Raw genomic sequence first — 16,102 nt, 5'->3', positions numbered from 1 at the left:
CATGAGCTACCTTTCAATCAGAATAAATTTGGGGGATACCTGGGTGGCTCAGTCAGTTGAGCGTCCAACTGTTGATTTCAGCTCAGGTCATGTCTTCATGGTTCATGAATTTGAGTCCACGTTGGGCTCTGAGCTGACAATACAGAGCCTGCTTGGAATTCTCTTTCTCTCTCTGCCCTTCCCACCTCTCTCTCTCTCTGTCTCTCTGTCTCTCTGTCTCTCTCTCTCTCTCTCTCTCACACACACACACACACACACACACACTAAATAAATAAATAAATAAATAAATAAATAATCAAACAAACAAACTTAAAAAAAAAAAGAGAATAAATGTGGACTTACCAGGAGTAGAGGCATGGCTCACTTGAAGTTACATTAATTCCGAAAAAGTGTTTTATCTAGGTTTAAAGCACAGGACCATACATAATGTCTCCTGGATTTGCATATCTTCAACCTTCAGCATAGCACCTGGGCACTTAATGTCACTGACCAGTAAATGTTCACAAATTTTACTACTCTCACTGTATGTATTTTCATAAATCGTGCAAAAAGTCCCTACCTTCCCATTTTCAGAGGTGACTAGTGTTTTTCAATTATTTACTGATTGGTAAAGAATAAGGTAGGCCAACGCCCAGAATAGCTTTGTTTCTAATTTGATATTGCAAAGTTCCCAACTTCTGCCCAAAGGGCTTGAATTAGAATCTGTGTATTGTGAGCTGTTACCTGTTACTCTGGCAACATAATTAAGTGGAATGGTTGAGCATAATTCTATTAATTTACTGTTTGCTGTTATTTAATGCAGGTTATATTCCATTCCACCTCCAATGTCTTCTCCAATCATGTGTCTTTGCAGAGTATTGGTGCTAAGTTGAGTATCATTGTGATCCTAGGATTCATTTACTTTTTTTTATTATACAGAGATTGCTTTGTTATAGTGAAATTCAGATAATACCATATTTGTTTTGATAGCATGGCTTACGTTTTACAATATTCTTTCTCATTTGCTCCTCGCAACCTGTAATTTAGATAGATCAGTTATTCGTTATTATCTACATTTTATCAATGAAGAGAGTAGAATTTATACAGATGAAGCGATTTACACAAGGTCACACAATTCAATTTGACAGAGTTCGATCTTCACCTTTACCTCCTAATCCTTTCTCTAATGCTTTGTCTTTTAATAACACTTCTTCTTTGGAGTATCTCACTTGCTGAGTTATCTGTCTCCCCAACCCATGGAGAGAAAGGCAAGGCTGTGAAATTGAATAAGTGATACTACACACGTTTTTCTATCTTTCACTTCAAAGACATAGAGCAGTCATGTGTCAGTGTGCTGGGTGTGGCAGGGGAGGGACTAGAAAGAAAGAAGGAAAAGAGTACTGAAAGCAGAAATTGACTAGAATTAAATGTGGTGGTGACTGTAAAATGTTGCTATAGTTGATGTCAGAGAAATTACTGCTTGTGTTCCTTCTGGGGGTCTAATGTTTTGCCGTCTCACATTTAGGTTTTTAATCAATTTGAATTGTATTTTTGTATATGGTGTTAGAAAGCGGTCCAGCTTCATTCTTTTGCATGTAGCTGTCCAGTTTTCCCAACACTATTTATTGAAGAGACTGTCCTTTCCCCATTGTATACTCAATGCCTAATATATATACAGATATATAATGGGATATATATAAATACATATTGGAATATATTATATATATGTATGTATGTGTACAAATATATGATAGAATATATATAAATATATATGATGGAATATACACACACAATGGAATATTATGCAACAATAAAAAAGAATGAGAAAATGCTATTTGTGGCAACATGGATAGACAGAGAGGGTATTATACTAGCTGAAATTAGTCAGATTGAAAAAGGAAAATGTCATATGAATTCACTCATTTTTGGAATCTAAAACAATGAAGAAACCAGCAAAAATCAGAATCGTCCTTATAAATACAGAGAAAAAACTGGTGGTTGCCAGTGGGAGGGGTGGGGAATGGGCAGAATGGGTGAAGGGCAGTGGGAGATACAGGCTTGCAGATATGCAATGAGTAAGTCACAGGACTAAAAAGTACATTCTAGGAAATATAGTCAATGACATAGCACTAGTGTTGTATGGTGACAGGTGGTAACTACCTGTGTGGTGAACATAGCATAAGGTACAGAGAAGTTGAATCACTATGTTGTATACCTGAAACCAGTATGATATGGTATGCCAACTACACTCAAATAAAAACAGAATTTTTCAAGTGATAGTGACTGAAGAGAGTTTCTTCAGCTATTATACCTAGTATACTTTAAGTGACAGAGAAAGGAAAAAAAACGTTTATATAAAACATTATATTTTCAAATATATATATTTACCACCTACAAGGTTCAAGGTTATTTTAGGCTAACGACTTTCCTTCTACAATAACATTATTCAAATTAAAGAAAAATACTCTCATAGTTAAAATTAATATAGAGTTGATTTCCCAGTTTCCAGGATGCACTCAATATGAAGCCATTAAATATATTTAGCCATCAAATGAAGTCTTTTCTCAGCACATCTGTGTTATAATCTGAACTTTTAAGTATTCCTCCTTACCTGCTTGTTTCTCTCTTTGATTTATACACTCAACATTCTTCTTCAGACATCATAAATATTTAGTTCAATAAATTAAATTCAACAAACGCTTACTGAAAGATTACCATTATTCAACAAAAAGATCTGTAGAATAAAAAGACCATCATAGGCTAAGTATTTGTCAACCTATTTCATATATATTTTTTACTATATATATATATATATATATATATATACACACACACACACACACACACACATATACATATATACATGTATGTATGTGGCATGTATGTTGTCGGTTTTTTGGTGTTGTTCATTTATTATTTATTTATTGTGTGCGTGTGAGAGAGAGTACACACATGTGAGCTGGGGGAGAGGCAGAGTGAAAGGGAGAGAGAAATCCCAAGCAGGCTCTGTGCTGTCATCCTTCAGAGCTCGATGTGGGGCTCAAATTCACAAACAGTGAGATTATGACATGAGCTGAAAACAAGAGTCCAATGCTTAACCAACTGAGCCACCCAGGTGCCCCTGTGTTGTCAGTTTTTAAATTTTATATTTAAAATTCACTAGAAAAGTTAATTTGTTTCATTATGTTATTTTTTTAAAAATTTAAAAATGTTTATTTATTTATTTTTTTTTTGAGAGAGAGAGAGAGAGAGAGCACGAACTGGGGAGGGACAAAAAGAGAGAGGGAAACATGGAACCTGAATCAGGATCCAAGCTCCAAACTGTCAGCACAGAGCCAGATGTGGGGTTTTAACTCATGAATGGTGAGGTCACGATCCGAGCCGAAGTTGGACGATTAACCAACTAAGTTACCCAGGCATCCCTTGTTTGACTATGTTCTAACTGGTGTTATCTGTATGGTCTCAATATATGTTTTTTCATCATGCTTTTTTAAAATTTTTTATTTTAGGGAGAGAGAGAGAATCTTAAGCAGGCTCCAGGCTCAACATCGGAGCCTGACATGGGGCTCGATCCCACGACGCTGGGATCATGACCTGAGCTGAACTCAAGAGTCTGACACTCAATTGACTGAGCCACCCAGGTGCCCCTCCGTCATGATTTCTTACCTTTTGCAGTCATTTCTGATTTTATTCAGGTCTTCTAGATCTGTCATTTCTCTCCTCATTATACACGTCTCACTGAATACCTTCATATTTTTGTGCAAGTTTACAGTTTTATGTTGTAAGTGGAGGTATTTGGGTTTCAGACAGTGATTTGAGACAATAACAAATCTAGCCCCTTAGGCAGGATTTCAAAAAATAACATTAATTTAGAGACTACCCTGGTTCACAGACTGTTCCGCATAGAATTAAGCAGACCCTGGCCACCGATTCAGGATCAATCAGGACACAAAGTGCTGTATTTCCAAAAGGAAATTTTGAGAGGACCAGAAAGCTCAAGTGTTCAGGCTTGCTCGCTCTGTATTTGGAAAAATCCATACAGGAAAGCACACTCAAGGGGGGTGGGCTGCATAACCCTAATAACCGAAATTGCTGGCATGTATCCCTGCCCTGCAGCCCCCGTACTTGTCTGGGGGTGGGCATTCCTGCTGCAGCAGCATACCTTCTCCAGACAGTGCTACAAACACACTGACACACTTTTTTGTACCATTGTCTTTTCTGTGTATTTTCTTTCTTTCGTGTGTGTGTGTGTGTGTGTGTGTGTGTGTTTTAGGCTCATGCTTCAGCAAAAAAGCAGAATGTTATAGTGTGGGGAATTAGGTTCTACTTATATAACTACATTAGAAAAAAGCTTAGGGCAAAAAGCCACCACCACGGGGTGAAAGCATCCAAGGTATTGTAATGGGATCATGAATAACTTGTTATATCACCCGCAGGAAATTACTTTCCATCTGATGCCAATGTACCTTGATCACAAACTCCACTTGCCCCCCACCCCCCAGACCCTTTGCTTCTTACACACACAAGGTAATGATTACTGTCTGATTGTTTTCTCCATGTTCACCACGTGTGTAAGAGCTTGTTTTCTTCACATTCACCACGTGGGTAATACCTTGAGGGCTCAATAAAAACAGACATGAAACCCCTTTTGGGGGCTCTTGTCTCCTCCTGGACATTAGCCTCTCTCGTATTCAATTCTGTGTTTGCTCTCTTGCTGGACAAGAAAGAACTTCACACTCGGTCTGCGACATCATAGGACCTGTCTTTCTTGGTTATAGTCATCTTTAAATCTCGCCTCCCTGATATTAAAACCATGTTTATGAACCGTAAATTGCTGGATATGATTCTACCTCCCAGGAGAGTTATATTCAACCTATGAAATCGGTCTCTCCCCCAAATCTTGTTTCTATATTTTTAATATTTTTGGCCAATGGTTTCAGGTCCAAAGGCAGTGAGAGCTTAGCTCTATCTCATTCATAGAGTCGAAATAAGCCACCAAAGCATTTATAATCCTCCATTATCTACTCAACCAGAAGGCTCATGTTATGATGACAAGCAAAGGTAACTCTAGCATATGCACCAACCCTTACAGAACTATCTTTAAAAAGTGATTTGAAAATTCTGAGTCTTTTCATGGCTAACTTACGCTTTATTCCATAGGTTAGGGAATTGTAAATAAATCTTGAAAATGCTTTGCTGATATAAAATGCATTACTGAGAGAACACTAATTAGGAGAATTGTTATAGGTTTGCTTTTCCAAAGTGAGCACTTCACAACTGGGTCAGCTGGGTGCAGAGAACATGGTGTAGTGTATGGAGCCACAGTTCTATTGAGAACTTTCTAATCCAACCCCTCCCCATGCACCCAGCTCACATCACATACTCCTTATAAAATCTCATGTCTTTTGGATGTAACATGTTAGTCAGACTTCTAGGCTTTGAAAATATACAAATTAATAAGCAAAGTCTTTATGAGAGCAGATCAGAAGACAGAAGAGAATGAGGAATCACATGGAGTTTAAGTTCATGTGGAGAAAAGGCTCTGGAAAAAAACAAAACAAAAACAAAACTGAGTTTACAAAGGGTTGGAGTATAACCAACTATAATGGTATGGTTATAGCTATAGTTTAAGAGTGATCAGAGATGACCTCTGTGAAGAAGTGGTAAGTCAGGAGAGACTCGAATGTGTGTGGGTGTGATTCATGTGGCTATCTGGAGAAGATTTCCCCAATAATATAAATGCAAAGGAGCTCAGGCAATATGAGTTTGGTGTGTTTGACATGGAAAGAAGATGACGTGGCTGCAGTGAAAGTGAATGAGGACAGGGGAGACTAAGCTCAATCCTGAAGGGGCTGCCTGGCCATATCCAGATGTTTGAATTGTATTTTAAATTGGGAGGACAGTGTCAAATGATTTCAAAATGGAAATTAATCACCCAATTTACTTTAAAAGATCAGTTTGACAAGGTAGCAACCTATCTGTGTGAAATGTTTCCTAATTTTAGAGTAGCTCTCTGCTCTGTAGAGAACAGAGAGTGGGGAGTAGACAGGAAGGCAGGCTGAGAGACTGGGTGGTAGGCGATTTGGGTTACAGAGCAATATATAGTTGGCGTGTGGACGGTAGTGGGAGACACGGGTATCGTGAGAATTGGTCAAATTTGGGGTATATTCTGAAGGTAGGACTTAGCGAACTTAAACTTTATAGGTTGTGAGAAATTAAAACTACCAAATACCTTTTATCTATTTTTGTCTGAGAAGCTCGATGACTAGTAGTGGCATTCACCAAAATGAGGAAGACAAGGAGAGTGGCTTGGGGGTGGATAGGGACATGGTACAGGAAAAAGAGAGTGTGAAAACACGGGTTCTGATTTCACTGCATCAGGATTGGGTTGTTTGTTAGATTTCACCATAGTGGATACGGTGAATAAATAAGTAGATAGATATACTGTTCTGAAGTCCTTGTGAGAAGTTCCATTAAACAACTTGGGCGCCATTACATCATACCTATATTAGTATATCCATGACCTCAGAAGCTGTGGAAGTGGATAAAACTATGTAAAGAACGGAGGTAGATTGAGAAAAGGAGTTTTGAAAATCTAGTTATGGAACACCATGTGCATCAATATTTAAAGGTTAGAGATGGGAAGATCCAGCAAAGAAGACAGGAAAAAACAGTGAGGTTAAGAAAAAACAACAACAACAACTTAAGACGGCAATGTTTTGGAGAGTAGAAAAAGTGTTCTGAGAAGATGGAACAGTCAAGTGGCCAGTGCTTCAGAGAGGTCACAGATTTAGCACTGAAAATTGGTGTCGGGATTGACATCGTGAGACCCCTGGGAAGTTTGGCAGGTACCGTTTCGGTGAAGTGGTGACTGTCGTCTGGTTGAAATGAGTTCAAGAAAGAATAGGATTTTTTGCAGTGGTTCGTATGCAAAAGACACAGTGGACCTTTTCTTTGTATATAACAGTAAGACAAACTCAGACAAAATAGAAAGAATACTTTTGTGTGCATCTGCGATGATTGTATTTTCAGTGGGCAATCCTTTTTCCAAATGAGTTGTTAACCTTTGGAGAAAAGAATGTTGTTCTTGTACTGGATGAAAGGGAGACTTGGGAGCAGTGGTATGAGAATTGGAAACGGCTGTTTTCCTTACCTGCACCACTTTCTAGCACTAGAAATCAGTGTAGAGCGCTTTTCAGCTCCTCGTGACCACTTTCTCACACGATTCACAAAAATAAACTCAAAATGGATAAAGGACCTGAATGTGAGACAGGAAACCATCAAAACCTTAGAGGAGAAAGCAGGATAAGACCTCTCTGACCTCAGCCGTAGCAATCTCTTACTCGACACATCCCCAAAGGCAAGGGAATTAAAAGCAAAAGTGAATTACTGGGACCTTATGAAGATAAAAAGCTTCTGCACAGCAAAGGAAACAACCAACAAAACTAAAAGGCAACCAACGGAATGGGAAAAGATATTTGCAAATGACATATTGGACAAAGGGCTAGTATCCAAAATCTATAAAGAGCTCACCAAACTCCACACCCGAAAAACAAATAACCCAGTGAAGAAATGGGCAGAAAACATGAAAAGACACTTCTCTAAAGAAGACATCCGGATGGCCAATAGGCACATGAAAAGGTGTTCAGCGTCGCTCCTTATCAGGGAAATACAAATCAAAACCACACTCAGATATCACCTCACGCCAGTCAGAGTGGCCAAAATGAACAAATCAGGAGACTATAGATGCTGGAGAGGATGTGGAGAAACGGGAACCTTCTTGCACTGTTGGTGGGAATGCAAATTGGTGCAGCCGCTCTGGAAAGCAGTGTGGAGGTTCCTCAGAATATTAAAAATAGACCTACCCTATGACCCAGCAATAGCACTGCTAGGAATTTACCCAAGGGATACAGGAGTACTGATACATAGGGGCACTTGTACCCCAATGTTTATAGCAGCACTCTCAACAATAGCCAAATTGTGGAAAGAGCCTAAATGTCCATCAACTGATGAATGGATAAAGAAATTGTGGTTTATATACACAATGGAATACTACGTGGCAATGAGAAAGAATGAAATATGGCCTTTTGTAGCAACGTGGATGGAACTGGAGAGTGTGATGCTAAGTGAAATAAGCCATACAGAGAAAGACAGATACCATATGGTTTCACTCTTATGTGGATCCTAAGAAACTTAACAGAAACCCATGGGGGGAAGGGAAGGAAAAAAAAAAGAGGTTAGAGTGGGAGAGAGCCAAAACATAAGAGACTGTTAAAAACTGAGAACAAACTGAGGGTTGATGGGGGGTGGGAGGGAGGGGAGGGTGGGTGATGGGTATTGAGGAGGGCACCTTTTGGGATGAGCACTGGGTGTTGTATGGAAACCAATTTGACAATAAATTTCATATATTAAAAAAAAAAAGAAATCAGTGTAGACGGGCAAGGCTTATAGGTTAGAGTGAAGAGTTGTCTCATAAGAGGTTAAGGTATAGAAGACACAAGAGATATCCTTGTGTAGATGAAACAAATAGAGATATTCAACTCACTTATGACCTGCAAGTGATATTTAGTGAAGGAACTGTCACTTTTGACTTGTGTTTCCTTATGTCACTCTTCCAAATCCATTTACTTACTGCTTCTGTTTTATCTTCATGTTTTATCCTCAATGTTCGAACCAATGCACAGTATGTCATTAAGCACTTAGTACTGAGGTGCTGTGTGGAGGCAGGGAGCACAGCCATTCTTGTCTCACTCAAATAGTAAGTGTGACCGAAGCTAATTTCACTGAAATGTAACTCATCAGTATTGGAAATCATACTTATGATAGAATTCAGCATAAGCATTAATGGTTACTGACTTAGAAAGCTCATTTCTTCATATATACAAACACATATACATATATATATACATATATATATATATACTTAGACATATAGACATATATATGTTTATATGTAACAATATATTGTACATACTTTTTATTTTTATATATAATTATATACTGTATATTTATATAATTTATTGATATATACATATATTTTTTATTTGAGAGAGAGAGAGCACAGCAGTGGGGAGAAGGACAGAGAGAGAGAGAACCTCAAGCAGGCTCCTTGCTCAGTGACAGGGGGCTCAATCCCACAACCCTGAGATTATGACCAGAGCCAAAATGAAAAGTCAGACACTCAACTGACTGAGCCACTCAGGCACCCCTATACTATATTTAATTATTTATTTACATATACTATAAAATATATATAAATTATATAAAAGTATATTACATACATTATCATATATATACTGGAAACTGTGAGTATATGGTATTTTGCATACAAATTCATTGCTTGCATCCAGATATTGAAAAACGGTGTAGTAGAAACATTAGTGTATTCACACGAAACACTCATCTATAGTTAAAGTCTAAGATGGGTGACATAATGGTTGAAGATTCATTCAAATTCAGAAATCTATTGAGAACTTATTGCATGCCAGGCAATTTACACTTACTGTCAATTTACAATTGCATTTGAAGAATTCACAACCTAGTCTGGTGGAAAGATATTGAAACTAAATATTGCGATATCACTCACTAAATATTTGTATCAGAGTTAAAGGGAAATAAGCCTAGGCTTCAGTGTGCTGAGCAGTTGTTCAATGGGCAGTGAGATTCAAACCAAACCCTTAAAGATGAATAGCCATTAGCCTTGTCCTGGACACTTGATAGGCTTACAAGAAGGAAGAAGGGATTCCAGTTGGAAATTACAGCATGAGAAAGGTGAAGGGGTCTTGAGCCAGTTTGCAAGCCTTGTCTTTTCCTGGTCTTTGTGATTTTGCTTCACAGTAAATGAATAGGGAACAGTTTTGTCTTTGCTATTACCGGTCTCCTTTCCACTAATCTTTAAAGTAAAGTGAGTCGCCAAATAACTTGGAAGGACCCAGCCCACTGTTGCGTTTTTTATAAGCCTTATGTTTCGCCGGGTTGCCTGTTTCAACACTCACCTGTCCTCTTCTGCCACCTGAGATAAATTACTTGGTCTCTCTGGCCTCGGGTTCCTAATTTATACAACAGAAATAATAAAAGTCTCTATCTCAAAGGAATTTTTGAGGAGTATATTAATTTTCGTTTGAAAATTAAGTATGTTGATAGACATCGAGTAAAATACATCAGCATTGCTATGAACCTTTGCAGACATAATCCTTTTCCCTACAGCTCTCAGACAGTGACTTCCACCTAATAAGAAATTAAGGTGTGACAGTTTCTGCATGCTAGATCAAGCTCGGTAGCTGGTTTAGGGAGACTCGGCCGTGAAGGAAGTCAGATAAATCTGGGTTCATATCCAAGCTCTATCATTAACTGATTGTGTGACCTCATTAAACCTCATCGATGAATCATTAAACCTCAGTGATTCAAAGTTGTTACCAAATGAAATGAATTTTTACAATGCGTGTGATATGGCGACTCACAAATAAATAAATTACCTTATCATTATGTTTTAAGTGCATCACTAATGATAGTACTAATAATTACTGTTAAGTGATATACACTAAAAGACAATGTGCGTGGAAGATTATAAGACACCTTTACATTTTAAGATTTGAACATCAGCTTTAGGAGCTGAACTTCAAGAATCATTTTACCTGAGTATCAATTTTCTCTTCCCTGACAGTCTTTATATTCATAGGTTTCAAATATGTTTGAACACGGCCTTTCACTATGACTTCCCTCACTGTAGGAACTGGAAAGCTAAACACTCGGTTTTACCAGAGTGTCTAGTGACGGGGATTCCAGATGCATTTGGGGTTCAGCCAGTCAGATGCTGGTGCGAGAACTGGAGCATGGAAGCACAGACTTCAGTGTTGCTCACCACGCACGTCCTTCGTGCTGGCAAGTAGGGGTGGACAGTCATGGAGTTTTCCTGCGGAAGCGGTCTGTCGCAACCATCCCAATGGTCCAAAGGCAAGACGTTTGCTATTCATTTCATGGCGGTACTTACAAATAAGCAGGTCGTGGCTCTTGATCCGGGTCAGCAGCTCATGGTGAGAATCTGTTAGAGCAGCTTCCAGGCTCCCATCTGAGGTAATGTGTTCCTGGAGCTGAAAGTTTCAGGGGCATTTTCCCAGCTCCCTACTTCTCGAGTGTCCCAGATTTACCATTTACCAACTGGCAGACATGTCCCAAAGCTTTATTTTGAAATCGTTTCTGGACGTAAAGCATGGAACAGATTTTTGAGCCCCACCAAAATTTTCTTTCCTCTCTTCAATTCCTTTCAGCTTAAGACAGGTGCGGTGTTTTCGGTTACCTGCGACAGATTCCTGTGGTGATAGTGATGATGCTGATCGTGGTTTGGAACACGACTGGTTTTCTCAGCTATACTTTCTTTTATGCAGCATTAATTAAGAAGGAGATCAAAGCTGCTGCTTATTACACGGGCAAAACCTTCTTAGATCTTTGTATCAGGGGATGTCAGGACATTGAGATTAGTCTGCTTTGTTGAAAGGGCATTTTTCATTAAGTGAATGAGTGCTAAGTTCAGTAGGAAAGAGACTTGGGGTGACTTTGATTTTCAATAAGCTTTTAAGAAAGGAGCATCGCATGGGTCTGACGAAGGACCTTAGTGCTGGTTACTCATACGCTGCCACAGAGCTCTGATGGTTTACAAACGCTTCGGATGTAACAGACAGCATTCTGAAGGGAAGTCGTAGGTCTAGCACATTTTCTATTATGTCTTTGCGCTTGTATAAATTAAAGCTGCCAAAATGCCTTTCATTTTTTTTTAATTTAAGTTTGGTCAAAAGATGTACTCCAATTGCAATTTTGTACATTTCTGTATCAAATTACATTTTCCAGGGAAATTACTATAAAACCCTAAAAATAGAAGTTTATAATAGAAAGTGCCAGTTTAATTCATGAAAACCCACAGAAGCACAATAATGTGAATTTTTCAGTGAATTACACTCAGTCTATTGCAGATGAAAATATGCATAAAGGAAAGAAGTACTGAGGAATGCTTTGGAAAAGCCAACACACTCTGCTTTTATCATTTTTTGGCAACAAAAAAGATTACTTCTGGGATTTTTTATGAAATTACATGTATTGTTCATAATTGTCGTGGCTGAGAAAAATGAAGACTGCTGGATGTCCAAAATAAAGCAGCTTAGACTATAGTAAAATTGATAAAAATCGTAGTATAATTTCAACTGGCTAGAGAACAGGACATATTTTCTGATTAGGCCTTCTGGTTTGAGATCACCATTTTCCTTCTACATAAATATGTTTATTGATTTAAATATTTAAAATATCAGCATCTATGAGTTCTAGGAAACAAGGGGGAACATTTTGGAACTCCAGATTTTTTCATAAAACATAAAAACACGAAATCTGAATGTACAAAAATATAGGGACAGGAGATTCAAGTGGTAGATAGGGCTTTTCTGGCATGAGATTCTTCTCCTAATCTTGAAAATGGATGTCTGGAACAGTACTTAAATGATGTTTCCTTCTTGGTGTGTAAATGAAATTAGTTCGACTCTTAGGGCAAGAGAAAAGTTAACACAAATAGGGGAAAATATTGAATAGCACATTAACTCTAATTCTAATCGGATCAATGGGCTTGTTTCAATGTTAACTTTACAGTCAACGTGATTTTCCGGTTCCAATCAAATGTTTATTTTGCATCCATGCTTTTGCTAGAGAGTGTAACTTTGTGGACGTTCTAACTTGGCTTATTACATTGCAACTTATGTAACTGGAGAGAGTCTTTCTCAGGCCATTTTTAGTGTCTGCTTCCTGGGTGATACATTCAGCATGTCCAGCTGAATACATGGATTTGTAGCGTGGTGAACATTCAGCCTTATTGCATCTTTTCTACCTTTCATTTATTTTAACTTTTTACTATTCTCATAATCATTCTTATTTTCTTACATTATTTTTCTGGAATACCTCCATCCATCCTGCATCCAGTTCTCAATTCTTTTCTGGGATTTTTGAGCAATTTCAATGAACCACGTTTAATTGGGTGCCCATATTTTTTCTAAAAGTACACAGTGCCATACACCTTTATTTTAAAATGTAGCATTGCAAGTAGAAAGCTCAGATCACATTACTATCGGAACTGAGGCCAGGCACCGTACTCACGTTGGGGCGAGTGGGGGCCAGGAATTCTTCCACACAGAGCTGAGAAACAGTTTTAGAAGATGGACAAGAGAGGATCTGGCTATGACACAGTCATCTTCTGGGGTCACCCCAAGTGGCCACATCTTATGGCTTTCCACAAATTAAATTCATGAATCTTTTTCAAATTGTTTATAATGAATTTGCCTTACGTTATCTGTCTGCTCTGTCTTATAGCATTCATCATGTATTTATACTTATTATTACAATATTTATAAATTTTCCTTTCAGGTAGCTACTCATCTGATTATCTTATGATCTCCACATAGGAAGATTTTATACTTGTTCCCTACAGAATTCAGATGTACCCGTGTCACTTCTGCATGGGACCATAAAATGTGATTAGAAATAATGTTTATTAGTCCTGGAAAAAAAGCATTAAGTCCCCAAATTGTGGTTCGTCATATTGCCTTTTACTGTGTGTGGTAGGCAGAATAATGCCCCCAAGGATATCCACCCCTATTCCCCCCCGAATGTGTGAATATGTTATCTTACATGCAAAAGGGACTTTACAGATGCGATTTATGTAAGGACCTTCAGTTGGGGGCTGCTTACTGACGATGCCCAGAAGGAAATGTGACTATAAAAGAGCACAAAAGAGACAGCTGTGTCAGAAGCACTTAACCCACCATTACTGGCTTTGAAGATGTGGAAAGAGGGCGGGGAACCAAGGAGTGTTTGGTTTCCTAGGGCTTCTGTATCGAATCAGAAAGTTGGTGGCGGAGGCCAGAAGTCCAAAATTAAGAATCACATTCCTGCTAAAGACTCTGGAAGGGGGTTCTAGTCCTGGCTTCTTCAAGCTTTGGGGGTTGCCAGCCTCCTTGGCTACGGTCACTTACATCACTTCTATGTCTGCCTCCAACTTCACATCACCTTCTTTTCTACGTGTCTTTTTAATCTCCTTCTGCCTCATTTTCACAAGGGCAACAGTTATTGGAATTTAGGAACCCCGCAGACAATCCAGGATTAGTTCCTCCTCTCAAGATCTTTAATTTAATCACAGCTTTTGGCCATAGAACACAATATTTACACTTTCACCATATGAGGTAATATTCACGGGTTCTGGGGATCGGGACGCGGACAGAACTACTGGGGGGGGCACCATCCAGCTCACTACAGTGGGTGACCTCAAGCAGTTTGCGAAAGCAAGAAAGTAGTTTCTCCTGAAGAGCCTCTGGAAGGAATGCAGGCCTGCCCATACCTTTATCTTAGCCTGGTGAGACCCTTCTCGGACTCCTGACCTTCAGAAGTGCACGGCAACAGATTTATGTTGTTTTAAGTCACTGAGCCAGAGAGAATTTGTCACAACAGCAATACAAAAGAAGACACTGTGCCTAGGCAGTTAGCAACGTCGCCAATGGAACTGCTCTGTTGCCCAAGTGGGGACGTGTGGGGTGGAGCCATAGCTGATGGACAGGTGGGAGCATCACTCAACCCTTGGCATAAATTACTGAGTTTTGAGGTATTCTGGAATGGCAGCGTAACCTCGCCTGTCCCCGATGATAAACAACTCTTTTGTTTTTAGCTTTTTCAGAATGAGGGAAATAAAAAATAAAACAAAGCAAAATAAGCAAACAAGAAAAGAAACATGAGATTTGAAAATAGGCAGGCATGATTTCTTAAATGTCCCTTTTATTTGTTGTAAGAGATTAGACGGATCCCTCAGTCATTCTGATCTTGTTCGTTTTTGTAAAATGAAAATAGAAATAACTGAATTTCTGGTTGTGTTTAAGCCTAACATGCTTGCAGAACTATAATTATGCTTAAATGGACAGGCTACTAATTATTATTCTTTCAGAATGTTAAATTATCTTTATGCCTTTAAAAAAATTAGCACTGTCTAGTTTCTTCTACTCAATTTACTCTTACGGTCCTTGACATTATTGTTCTCTAATCAGCAGTAGGTTGTCAGTTTGAGTTTTGACCACATATGAAGAAGAAAGTCCTGCACGGATTAATGTAATTCCTAACTATCTGCCTTTTTCCTTACTTGCATAATCTTCTCTTTTGGAGCAGAGCCAACAGACTGGCATGAGTATTGCACATTTTATTCATTTTCAATTATGTGTTAAAAATAATCCTGTTGAGCTTTTATCAAATAACAGATTCTTGAATTTACAAAAATCTGTTTGTTTTCATAACCCATGGAATTACTTTCCTTTCGATGGTAAACCTCGAGAGCACGCCTCAAGATGAGATAGCTAACATGTGATAAAATATTATGATTGACCCTACACATGAAAGGTCATAGAATAGGTCCACTCCTTATAACCCAGGATAAAATTTCTATTATCATTTCAAAAAAGATGCATTATCAAAGACACAGTAAAAATATCACTGTATGCAACAACAAAGATATTGCAATATCCTCGTAAAAAATATGTACTATACTTCTCTCTCTACAGATACTTTTTTATATGCTATGTAAAAAGGAAAAAGCAAATTGTATACATGAATTACTGTAGCTTCTGTAAATATTTATATAAGATGGTATATATCAAACATATTTGCTATTTCATGTGACACTTTAAAAAACTATAGTTTGGATTTACAATTTGGTTTTAAAGCAGATGCATTTTTCTACAGCTTTAAATACTATGGTCACTTTTCTAAAACATTCATTATTTTGTTTTTTATGAATATTTTGCATCCTATGTATGGGCATTCATGTGTATACACTTAGGTATACATGCATTCAGATAAAAATGAATGTTGTTATTATTCTAACTCTTCTGAAAACCTAAATGTAAATTTCATTGCATAATATATATTCAGAAGCATATGGGCTTTTTTGTTCAATTTTGTTTTCTTTCAAAACATTGACGTTGATAATTTATAACCACCAAAACCAGTAATTGGGGAAATAAAAAAGGCCTCTGAGCTAGCAGACTTATGAATACATGCTGTTAGAAATAGAATCTTCAGAAAAGTAACACAAGAAAAAAGCCTGAAGGTA

Source organism: Acinonyx jubatus, chromosome F2 (assembly GCF_027475565.1).
Source record: "Acinonyx jubatus isolate Ajub_Pintada_27869175 chromosome F2, VMU_Ajub_asm_v1.0, whole genome shotgun sequence".
In the NCBI taxonomy this organism is placed as follows: Eukaryota; Metazoa; Chordata; class Mammalia; order Carnivora; family Felidae; genus Acinonyx; species Acinonyx jubatus.
The sequence above is the reverse complement of the archived record's forward strand: the minus strand, read 5'-3'. Positions refer to the sequence as shown.